Below are 12646 nucleotides of genomic sequence, written 5' to 3' on the forward strand. Positions count from 1 at the left end.
ATTCTGTTAAAGACACAGCCAGGAAAATCCTGAATGAGCTCCAAGAAGAGAGACATTTGCCAAGCAGGAGGTTCCAATTTGTTTGGACACTATGTAACATGTGCATGAGAGCTTCTGAGGGAGCAGGAAACAGGGAAAAAAACACAAGATACTCTAGGATGAGTGAATGTAATGTTTACTTTTATCTATTTGAACATTTTGGCTCCATTAAAATGTGAGACAGATCGTTTCAAACAGAGCACTGGCTACACTGGTCGTGGTGCACAGTCCTCAGGATGGTGTCAGGTTTGGGCTATCTTCGCAACTTTCTTGCAAGAAGAGGAGGGAGATGCATTTGTACCCCAAAACGGAAAAGTAGTTATTTAGCACTGCTTAAGCAACATAGCTATGTAGTAATGGTCTGCATATTTGGTCTGCATTTGTTACATGGAAGTAACAAAGGTGCAGTGGTCCAGGATTTAGCAGAAGAACGGTAAGAGGGAGACAAAACAGTGTTGACTTCTGAGGCCAGCTAATCTAAAAACTTTTCTTCTAGGTCATTCTATAGTCAAAAGAAAGCAGTAAGCATTACAGAGGATTATGAATTCCTTTCTAAAATGGTAAGGATGCTCGAGGAACATCGTTTTATAGCCCATCATTTCTTTAATTTCTGTAGGGGAAACTTCAACGTCTTTTGTAGATTAAGCAGACAAGTAGAAAACAGTCAATGTTAGCATTCAAGACATTTTCTATGTAAACATACAAAATAATTAGCTCACTTTTTTTCCTCGCAGATGTTTTCACATTTCTCTGGAATCATCCATTGTGATCTAATACATGTAGGTATTAAAAGTATTTCTATGTAAGATAAGTGTTATGCAATACACATAAAGTCTATGTAATTTGTTCTGGAGCCTCTGAAAAAATAAGCTTTGAAGAGCTTTCAAAGAGAGAAGTATAGCTAAAAAGTGTCTGGTGAGTCCTGTTTATCACAGATATATAGTGTACAAGTGGGATAGTAAGGAAGGAAGGCATGAGTAGGGTGGGTTAACTATACTGACTGCATGAAAGGATGTAACTAACTGCATGACTGTATGTATTATTACATAATGATGCAAACACCCACATGATCAAATTCATTGTTCAGAAATGTGACAATGAAAATGGGGATATAGATCTCAACTATATGTGTATTGCCAAAGGGGGTCTAAATTAGCTGTTACGTCACTTCGGAAAATAAATGTGAAGACGTTTTTATTTGGATCAGAAGCCAATTTTAAAATCAGATAGAATATTGGGAACTATCAGGAAAGAACAGAGATGAGCCAGGTGCAGGTAGTTATTAACTCTCTGATATGTGTGAACTTGGAATATTCCATCATCTGCCACGAAGGTGTTTGCTAAACTAAGTACATTAAAACCAAAGGTAAATCTAAGAAAATCAAGATAACAATGACATCTCCATTCAAGTGGAAAAGATGCATGCCATGCCATTCTGAAACCTTAAATTTAACCTTAAATTTACTTGGGTTAATAATGGAGTGAATTTAGTGTAATGGTTTCAAGGAGAGTGCAAATGAAAAAGTTATAGGAAAATAAAAATTCTGTGGAAAGATGTAATGAATTTCATTTTTTTTGGTATAGGCTTATTTCCATTATCAATATTCTCAATTTCTGAATTTTAGTGTCTGATTTTTACATGAGTTTAGATTTATGCTTCAATTTTTCTTAAAAGAAAAAAAAAAAGAAAAAAAAAGGAAGAGAGGATTTTTTTTTGTAAAAATTTAAATTTCCTATAAAAAATGGTTTGTACCAATTCATTAGCCAAAAAAAAAGGCAACAAGCATAGCAAAATATTTTTTATATTTGAGTGCACTGAAGAAAGGCAGAAAGGCAGGAAGGCAAGGGGAGGCAAGGGAGGGATGGAGGGAGGGAGGGAGGGAGGGAAGGAAGGAAGGAAGGAAGGAAGGAAGGAAGGAAGGAAGGAAGGAAGGAAGGAAGGAAGGAAGGAAGGAAGGAAGGAAGGAAGGAAGGAAGGAAGGAAGGAAGGGAAAGGGAAAGGGAAAGGGAAAGGGAAAGGGAAAGGGAAAGGGAAAGGGAAAGGGAAAGGGAAAAGGGAAACGGAAAAAAAGGAAAAGGAAATGGAAAAGGAAAAGGAAAAAAAGGAAAAGGAAAAGGAAAAGGAAAAGGAAAAGGAAAAGAAAAAAAAGGAAAAGAAAAAGGGAAAGGAAAAGGAAAATGGAAAGGAAAAGGAAAAGGAAAAGGAAAAGGAAAAGGAAAAGGAAAAGGAAAAAGGAAAAGGAAAAGGAAAAGGAAAAGGAAAAGGAAAGGAAAAGGAAAAGAAAAAGAAAGAGAGAGAGAGAGAGAGAGAGAGAGAGAAAGAGAAAGAGAAAGAGAAAGAGAAAGAGGAAAGAAAGAGAAAGAGAAAGAGAAAGAGAAAGAGAAAGAGAAAGAGAAAGAGAAAGAGAAAGAGAAAAAAAAAGAAAAAGAAAGAGAATGAGAAAAGAGAAAGAGAAAGAGAAAGAGAAAGAGAAAGAGAAAGAGAAAGAGAAAGAGAAAGAGAAAAAGAAAATGAAAAAGAAAAAGAAAAAGAAAAGAAAAAGAAAAAGAAAAAGAAAAGAAAAAGAAAAAGAAAAAGAAAAAGAAAAAGAAAGAAAAAGAAAAAGAAAAAGAAAAAGAAAAAGAAAAGAAAAAGAAAAAGAAAAAGAAAAAAATATGTTTTTTGACAATTATTTCTGTTGTTCATCCAAGGTGGTGGCCTCAGAAGAAATCTGAGAACTACCTTCATACGTTACCTAGATAGAACTTCTAATCTTCATAACCTGAGTCAAGAAGGAAATACAGAATAAATTGTGTAACATTTACGTCACAATACACTATTGGTGTTGAGTACCTGGAAATCTGTCATTCCTGACAGGGTGTTATTTTGAAGCAGATAGGATACAAGGAATGGATTTTGTGCAATATAGGGGAAATAAAAGATGAACAGAGAAACAGGGAAAGCTATGCAAATAAGCTAAACACCCCCCCAAAGTACATCTTAAACTTTGGTGGTCTTAATACACATTTTCAAATGTAGGCTCAGTTTTTTCCACATGCTACACTGAAAGCTTGAAGATTGCACGTAAAAATAATTAAACACAGAATATCAAAAGTACTTCTTCTTCTCCTTCTTCTCCTTCTCCTTCCCTCTTCCTCTTCCCTCTTCCTCTTCCTCTTCCTCTTCCTCTTCCTCTTCCTCTTCCTCTTCCTCTTCCTCTTCCTCTTCCTCTTCCTCTTCCTCTTCCTCTTCCTCTTCCTCTTCCTCTTCCTCTTCCTCTTCCTCTTCCTCTCTTCTCTTCCTCTTCTCTTCCTCTTCTTCCTCTTCTTCCTCTTCTTCCTCTCTCTTCTTCCTCTTCTTCCTCTTCTTCCTCCTCTTCTTCTTCCTCCTCTTCTTCCTCCTTCTTCCCCTTCTTCCCTTCTTTTCTCTTCCCATTTCAGGTAATTTGTGTCTGCTTATTCAAATATTCAAATAACTTGTATTATGCATTTAAACTCTTGCCCTGTCAGTGTATATGTTTTTCTTCAAATGGCCACTTAACTTGAATTTATCCTTGACCTCTTTAGGTGATTTCACTATTTCATTTATCTAACTGCAATGAATCTTGCACTAAAAGGGACAGGGTCTGCAGAATTATAAAATTTTATGAACTCCAGATAGAACACAAACAGTCTAGCTTGCAACAAATTGTCATTTTCATGACGGTTAAGAGCAGAGCTTGAGGTTAAAAAATTCATGACCTTTGGTGATATTCTTCAGTGATTTTTCTTAATAGAAGTGTTATACTGGTGATATTTTGTCTACTGTCTGTTCATTTTTAGAGACTTTAAGACAGCTTGTATGAATCCACATATGGAAGCTATAGCTGCAAAGAAGTAAAATGTTACAGCTGATCACTTGAGACTTAGTAAGAAACTTTTATAATATTATGTAACTTCATGAATATATTATTTTTGCATGACCCTTGTTGTTCCAAAACATTCTATATGTGTTTGAATAGACAAAGAGTCTTAGCAACTTGGATGACAAAGTCTTCAGGAAAGGGCTATTTCTAGAGTCTGGTACAGTGAAGCCCCTGCTTCTGTCCAGTGTGTTTTAATGTTTACTGTAATGCAAACAATAGTATGTTCAATGAGCACCTGCCCCTGTAAATACAGTGTATCAAGCTGTAAATAAAACAATAGATGAAAAATGACATTCAGGATGCTGAGTCTGTCTTAGCAGAAGAAACGCCATGCAACCACACAATACTTTGTTGCACCATTGAGATATTCAAGAAGATGCAGAATTAAGAAGTTATGTGAATGGCATTATAGCCAGGGTCAGGTGAAGCATAAGGGCTGAAAAATGCTAAGTCTGCACCCGATTGCTAGGAAAGAATCTTGTTCTTGCTCAACCTGACCCACCCAGCCAACTATGCTGCTTCTCATTGGTGGTAGGGTGATGGTTGGACCACATGATCTTGAAGGTTTTTTCCAACCTTAATGATTCTATGATTCTATGATTCTCACCCAATATAATCTGTTTTAGTGTGAGATGACATCATGGTTTGTCTACTCAATTCAAACCAGCTAATTGCTTATAATCAAAAGTTATTCTTGCTCCAAAGACAGAGGTGTGTACTTTAAGTCCTACCATGTAGATTCAGGAGAAAATGGTGTTGAGAAAATAATTCAAAAGCAGAGAAAGAATGAAAAGAGGAAAAATCACAGACTGAGAAAAGTTTAAGACATAACATTTGAATAGGAACAAGCTAAAGGGGAAATATTAATAGAAAAAAAAAAATAATGGCTGGAACATAAGGAATGGAAGAAGGGGTAAGTGAACAAGTGAACAAGAAAGGAAAGTTATATAAAAAGCCTGAACTATATCATATAGTGAGAACAACGTAAAATGCCTTAAAACTGAGCATAGCTCAGAGTTTATTCAGTTAGACAAGTAAACAAAAGGCCAGTGTAGAGATCCAAGTCAGGAAGCTGTGATGAGATCTAAGCAGAGCTGAGATGAATCTGAGCCCTTTCAATCAAACCACGGATACCTCTTGGATACTAAGTTGAATTTGGAACAAGATGCAAGCCTCAAGTTTTTCAGTTTGGTTCCAAAATAAGATTTGGCAAGTCTAAACAGGAAAGCATTTATTTTCTTCACTGCATCAACCAGTGAAAAGTCAAAATGCACAGGCCAGAAGAAAGAGATGCTGAAGAGGAGTCAGTCAGTATAAAAACAGGGCAAGTTTGAGAGAAACTGCAACCAGAAAGGGTCAAAATGAGAAACCTCTATGGGAACTGAAGTAGTAACAGGCCACTAAATTATGAATAGAGAGAGAGAGGTAAACGTTATGTTAAAGAAACTGAACTTCCTGTGCTTTTAAGTTGTGGTCAAAGCAAAATCTGGACTTACTAAATAGGTTGTATTTGCCTTGTTGGGTTCTACAACATAAATAAAATGACACATGTAACATGCCACTCTGAAATGTAAAATTATTGTAGAACGAGAATTTGAACAATGAGAAACAGCTTCCTTTTCCACTTGAAATTTCCCATATAAAAAGGACTTGAGATTTGTTTTAGTTTTGTTTTCTTTAACAGTCCTATGTAAATAAGATAAACAGCTATAACCAAAGTTTCTGATTTTTTAAACTTAAGCAGCTTCACATAGGCAAAATTTGTAAAGTTGGATGAAGAAAGAATCATACATTAAAATTTTTATTTACAGAAATATGATTATCATCACTTACAGGACCAAAATAAATTTCCCCTGATGACATCAAAGAAGCTAATCTTCAAAGAGAAGGAAAATTCCTATATGTAGTAAAACTGAGGAACTCCCAATTCTTAGCTTGCAAAATTAAGCAGAGCTGTACTTATTTAGAATAGTGAGAAACTGATCAGTAATTTTTCTCTCCCTTTGCAGATTTCTATCCTGTAAGAATTACAGAAAAGTACATTACTATTGAAAAATGCATAAACGCCTACTGAAGTTTGCATTTTACAACACTTAACTAAGCCTGTGGAAGTCCAACCTTTTAATATAATAAAAATTCCTGCTTGTTCTGCATTTGACATCCATAAATCTCAAAGCACATTTCTGGAGAGCAGTATCATTGCCTTTTGACAGACTGAGAGACTAAGGGATAATAAAAGGAAGCAATATACCCAGAACACCCCCAAAATTCACCAGCTTCCAGAGTTTGGAAACTGTATCCAAAAACCAACCAAATCAACCAAACAAGCAAACTAAACAGGTGAGGCTGTGGAGTAATTTAAAGACCTTTCGGTCTGCAGAGTTATTCAGAGGACTTCTGAAACATTGTGGTAGGGGTAAAGGATGATATGTGCAAGTTTGGACTGAGAAAAAAGGCTCTGCTGCTCTGAGCAGTCTAGACTGATCTTTTTAGTCTGGATTTCAGCCACTTTCACAGAAAAGAAATATGTTTAACAGGGGCTACTGACGGAGGAGGAGGGGGAGGATTAGATACATGAATCCTAAAACATACTAACCTGCTTTGTATACTTTTTCACTCTCTTAAATCTGAGCTTTGGGTTTCTTGATGCAACTGGTTTGTGGTAAGAGCACTGCAATCCAAGTTTATCAGCACTGCTAAGAAGCACGGTAATAAGTCACTACAGAAATATTTATTACCTACTGGTAACTGCTGGTAATTGCTGAAAAAACAACCCGAAAGACAGGTCTATGCTCTTGCTGGAACGACTCACCATGATGTAATTCCCTAAGCACCTCCACTAGGAGACAGTAGTAAAAACCTATGAACATATTCTCCCTGTTAACATTCCTTCCTTCTCTCTTTAACATAGCTGAAAAAAATAGCAGTGTGCACTCATAAATTCTCTAAAAGCCAAACCTGATTTTTTCACTAGGGTGTAGCTGTGCAGGAGGGAATTTTAGGAAGTCCTGTTATCTATAAACATACTGAAATTTTTTCATATTCTTTTGACAAGGAGTTTAATCCACAAATATTCTTCATTTAGTATTTCAAGGCATTAATATGGAAATTGACCCAATTTTCCAGCCTCTGTGGATCTCTAGCTGATACAAACGCTTCTGGTGGAGAAATACTAAGACTTTGATTTGGGTAATATTCAGCCCTACTTGGGAAAGCTCTGAATTATTTCATACATGCTTTGCAGCAATAAGAATCAACTAAAGCTTCAGTAGAAGTTTCATAAGCCCCTGTCACCTCACCATCACCATACAGGAAACCCACCACCCCCAGACCACAGTTCTTCCCACACACCCCAGTTGGGAGTTGGGGGGGAGGGGGGGGGGGAGGAGGGGGCGGGGTGTGAGATGGAAATTCCTGGTTCTGACACTGCCTAAGTGTCATCATATTGGCTGAGATTTAGGCTAAATCGTGGCCTCAGAACCTGGTTTGTTACCTCTTGTTGGCAAACTGTTGTATTAACTAGACAAGAAGTCATTAATTCCCAAACTTCTTTCCCCCTCCTCTCCCTTCACAGCACACTTAACAATTCCCAACTCATCTGGCTAGTTTCAAACCCATATTTACACCAACTGGTTAGTTTAGGTCTATTAGCTCACAGACCATTTAGACCATCTGGTTTTCCTCCAGTCTTTCCTAGACCCCTGACCCCAGTGATCTTTGCATTTGAAATTCATCCATGTCTGAAGAAACTGTTTTTAGAGGTGACAATCCTAATTACCACTCGCTTCTGTGGGCATGGTCCCAGATCTTGCAATGTAGTTACATGACGTGTGTGCATCTTTTCCCATCCACTGCCTCCTGACACATTTAAGTCAGGGCTATGCAAAACCTATTATACATGATGTAGTGTTAGGGAATATTCACATTTTTAAACCACAAAAAAATATTGAGTCCTAGCACAATTTATATCCTCCTACACTATTTATATAAATACAAAACTTTCGTCTTCTTTCCAGGGCCAGTCTCACAATAAAGAGTGCCTGGATTTGATTTCTAGGGATTCTTGCTAAAACTCTCATGTGAAACCGTCTTAGGCCCTTACCCAGAAACCTGGGAAATAAATTGCCCTGTCTGTGTGTTCAGAATGAGAAATACTTTTTCATTTAAAAAACATAAGTTTGCATAAAGGAAGTTAAATGAACAGAACTATATTTGGGGGAGACCTTCTAAAGCATTGATCTAGAAAAACTAAATAATGAACAGTAAGTGAGACTGCCATCCCCAAGGCCCAACCGTGGACCTGAACTCTTTCTACAGCAGCTACGGGCAGCCAAGGTTATGGGCATTGTCCTCCTCCTTCCACCTACATCCAGCTCACACATCTCATTATCCAGTCTTAAAAAATGATTTGGGGACAGTTTCACCTCCCAGCCCAAGTCAGTAGCACTTAGATTGTAGTAGTATGCCATCTGTACGGGGTCCTCAAGGACAAGTCATTGCTCAATAGGTAGCTTGGGAGCAGACAGTGGTTAGGATGAGTTGTTCTGGCAATGTAGCAGTCTGCTTTCCAACATCCCATTTTCCATCCTTTACAGCTTTACACATCCTTCTCCCCACAAAGTCAGCACTTCTGAAAACATGTAGATGTCTTGAATGCAAATGCGTTCACTCAGGATATATCCTGCAGTTCTGGTACTGCCAGATGGAGCTGGGTCTAACATACATACTCACTCACTCACTCACATTAGGATAGTAGAAAGGTGTGTGTCATGGAGGCACCCCTGCCACTGATTGCAGGAAGTGACCACCAGGCCTAGAAGGCTGTCACAACCCTCTTAAGGTTTGCATTGCTTCCATGAGCTTTTCTACCCATTCCAGCTAAATAGACTACACTTCTGTTGCCAGAGAAGATATAATAATGAAATCCTTGAATTACAACTGCTCTAGGTGTTCTCCATTGCTCCACAGTGAACTCACTGTGCCTCTTCCAGTTGCCACCTTCTTGTCTTCCCATTATAGACACAGTTCTGCCACCAGTATGCTACCAGAGCATCAGACCACCCTGAAATATCACTCTTACAATGGGTAAGCTCTTACAATTTCTTGAGCTTGTTCAGAGAGGAATCAGAGAAATTCTATGGGAAACATTAATGGATTTTTTTGTTTGTTTGTTTTTGTTGTTCTTTTTTAACAAAATGATTAAATCATTTAGTTTGCAGAGATAGAGGTTGTTACTCTTACTCTAATCGTTTCACTTAAGAGAGGACATGGTCACAGATTCTAAAAAAAATATTCTATATTATTTTTGCTTTTCAAATTCTGCCTATATTTTCCTGAAGAACGCAATTTTTTACATCCAGTAACTCAGGTAAATCTCACTATAATTGTATGTGAAAGAAAAAGCCCCTTTCTAGCCCAGGAGCTTTCATTTGCTGAAAATCAAAAGGTTTTTTGCCAAAAAGAAAAAAAGTGAGAATATTTCCGTACAAGGTCACAGTTACCTAAATAAATCACAGCCAGCTTCACGCTCCAGACTCTATTTATATTTTGAGCCAGGGAACATCTGTTTAATAGTGGGTGGTCATGTAACAGTTTCATGGACAACAGAGCCATCCTAGCATGCTTGAAGATGTCAGGAAAGGACTTATCCTGAAGTAAGTGAAGTTGTAGAGATGTAAATTGAAGGAGAGTCATCCATTCTGAAAGACTATCTTCTCAGAAGTCAAATAAAACAATATACCAGGAACTACATGAATTAAGACAATTTTGCCAAGAAGGTTCCCATTTAAAATATAAAGTACAAGCCAATACCCTATGGCAGTTCCTCAATAATAGCTGCAGTCACTTCTACATTTATATATAAGAAAAACTCAAGATATGTCAACATCTTCTGAAGGTAACGGGGCACTGTCTTCCACTGCCTCCAAATGGTTTGAAGAAATGTGCAGAGAAGACACAGATTCTGTTATTTTTCACCTGTGTGTTATACAGGTTAGTCACCTTGGTAAAGAATTTGCACAGAGAAAGAAAAGTCTAGATTATTGGATGTGAACTGGACTTTGTAAGGATTTAGAGAGTCTGAGTTATTTGAATCTATAGAGGAATCCATACCTAACACATACCATTGCCCTTTCCATAGCATCAAAGGATCCAGGAACATTATCTTCAGCACCCAGCGTACTGAACATGATGTTACAGAAAATGAGAGAAAAGGTCATTGTCAAATTCCCCTGCTGTGTATTTGTGGTGTTTTATTTATATGACAGCTTAAGTTTCTTCTTTCATTTAGATTATTTCCCTGAAAGTGTATGTCTATTGATTTCTTTTCAAAAGGTCAGAGAAGGCAGGGGAAAAGCAGAAATGACACCTGTAACAGAGCTGCTTTTCATGGTAAAACATTTCTGTTGAAGCCCTCTTCTGGAATATAAATATTCCAATCCTTGGTCTGGTTCTTTCTCTTCCTGAAGGGATCAAACATAGCTCTGCCTCCTTTCAAAGACTGTTTGTATATTTTTCATTAAACTGTCTTTGAATAAACAGTCTGATAAATAGAACAAGAGACATTTTCCATCTCTCTTGTCTCAGGTGAGTGTTCCAGCTACCAGCCTAAACAGTGTAGTTCTCTCATGTTACAACAGAGCCAGGGAATCCTTTCATATATCATGAAAAGTGCAGGCATTGAAATAACTTAATTCCAGCAAACCTGTAGAAATTATCTGGACCATACATTGTAGGTTAGAATACATTTGATTGTCTTTGAAAATTTGAAGTCCATTTTGTACAAGGCATCAGCAGTCTCATAAAATGTTACTGGACTGAAGGTGAACCCTTAGCTTTCCAAGGATCCTCAAAATTTAAGCTTGAAATGGAAAACAAACCTTTCAGGGTTAAGAATCCTGAGAAGTCTGTGCTGCTGCCAGACACAGAACTTAAGACTTTTGATAAACTTTATATTGAGATGTCTTCTAACTTTAGGAGACTCCTGCATAGGAATGTTAAGGCTCATTAATCCCTAAATCTTTCTCAATTTGTTTTGTGTGGTCCTTCTATCATTAAGAGAGAAGGGCATGCCAACAATCTAGCTCCTTAAAAAGCTCAGACTAAGGGAGCAATGAAAAATACATTCTTGTTAGATTCCTGTTGTGCTAAAACAATCCTAGGATACACACGCACACACACACACAAACACACAAAAACACCTTTAAGGAACTTTTCCACAAAAAGATATTTTTTTTTGCCATTTTTTATGTTTCCTTTGCTGTTTCTGTTACCTGGCTATGAATGGGCCTTATTGAAAAATTAATAACAAGAGATTACATGAGAAAAATCCATAGGATTTTGTATATAACCCACTCTTGTCTAAAGGGTCTGATAAAACAGCTGGTATATATTAAGCACCAGCATTCCCTATATACAATAAATAAGTACTACAGTATTCTACGATGGTACGATGGCATCCTAGAATACTGCAGTAATATTGCTTGAGACACAATCAGAGTTCTTATAAAACATCATAACTCTACTGATCAATGCTAAATTAAACTGGCTGAGGATTGGACATGCAGAGTGGGGGATTTATTTAAACTAACACATATGTGAAATCCCACAGTATCAATAGGAATAGAATGTGATTTGTCTAACCTATTTTAGATACCTATGTAGGTTCATATTTACTGTTCCAGAATCTCCTGTTTGTCACCATTAACCACAAAGGCATCTCAGGGTTACAAGCTCACATGTACGCATCTGTAGCGGGGTGTCTTTTTTACTGGAGAAAACTGCAGTAGAGATTCACTGAGGGAATTGTACCAGACTCATTGTTTTTGAGCAGAAGTCCAGCAAAAGGTGGATCAGCCTTATTGTAGTTCCACTTAAACCTCAAAGTAGACAGCCGGTGAACACATGAGCTCACACTTGGGAGCTCTGCACTTGAGATCATTTTGATACTTCACAAACAGCTCTTCTCTCCTTCCTGCATAAGAGTCTAAAGTGTACTATCATTACAAACCATTGTTGTGATAACAGGGATTCTCTGACCATCTGCTGTAGCCAAGTTTCAATAACCTGGGAGAGGCAGCGTGACAAAATCGCCCCTGACATATACTGGTGTGATTATACCAGGGCTGATTTTGGCCTAATGTATGTTAGACAGAAGTTTATAATAAGGATTCCCTTGTTCACTTCTTTGATAATCTGCTTCAACCGTTCTCAGATATAACTGCTAGTGGCAGATTCACTCCCAATACTCAGCTTCTCTTTTTCTTTTCTTTTAATCTAAACCAGACTTTACAGACAATGTAAAGCCCTCAAAGCAACTCTAATCCATTTCCAAAAGATGCCTCAGACCATACGGTAGCCCAGGATTCTGTTTTGAATAAACCCATGCTTATGCTCCTTGCAACTGAGTATTTCTAATGCAAGTGCCTGGAAGGAGGAGGAGGGGGAAGAGGCTCATTAATAATCATGATGGTTTCAGTATTGCATAACTCGGTCAATTTGATCATCCACTGTGCTTTATCAGGTTTGTTTTATTGCAGTTTGTTTGTGTCTGTACAGTTCCCATTTTGGGGAGCTGCAGTTCCTGGGAGCTTTCCTGCTGTCCCCACTTCTAGCACTGTAAAACGGAGGCCTGCTGTTTTAATCACGCCTCTCTTTTTCCAATGTTGTTTGCGCCCTGGTACAACCCATCTGCCTTGAATCTAGTGCTCCACTGGGGCTGCACA

This window comes from Anser brachyrhynchus (assembly GCF_964034855.1).
Source record: "Anser brachyrhynchus genome assembly, chromosome: 1".
NCBI lineage: Eukaryota > Metazoa > Chordata > Aves > Anseriformes > Anatidae > Anser > Anser brachyrhynchus.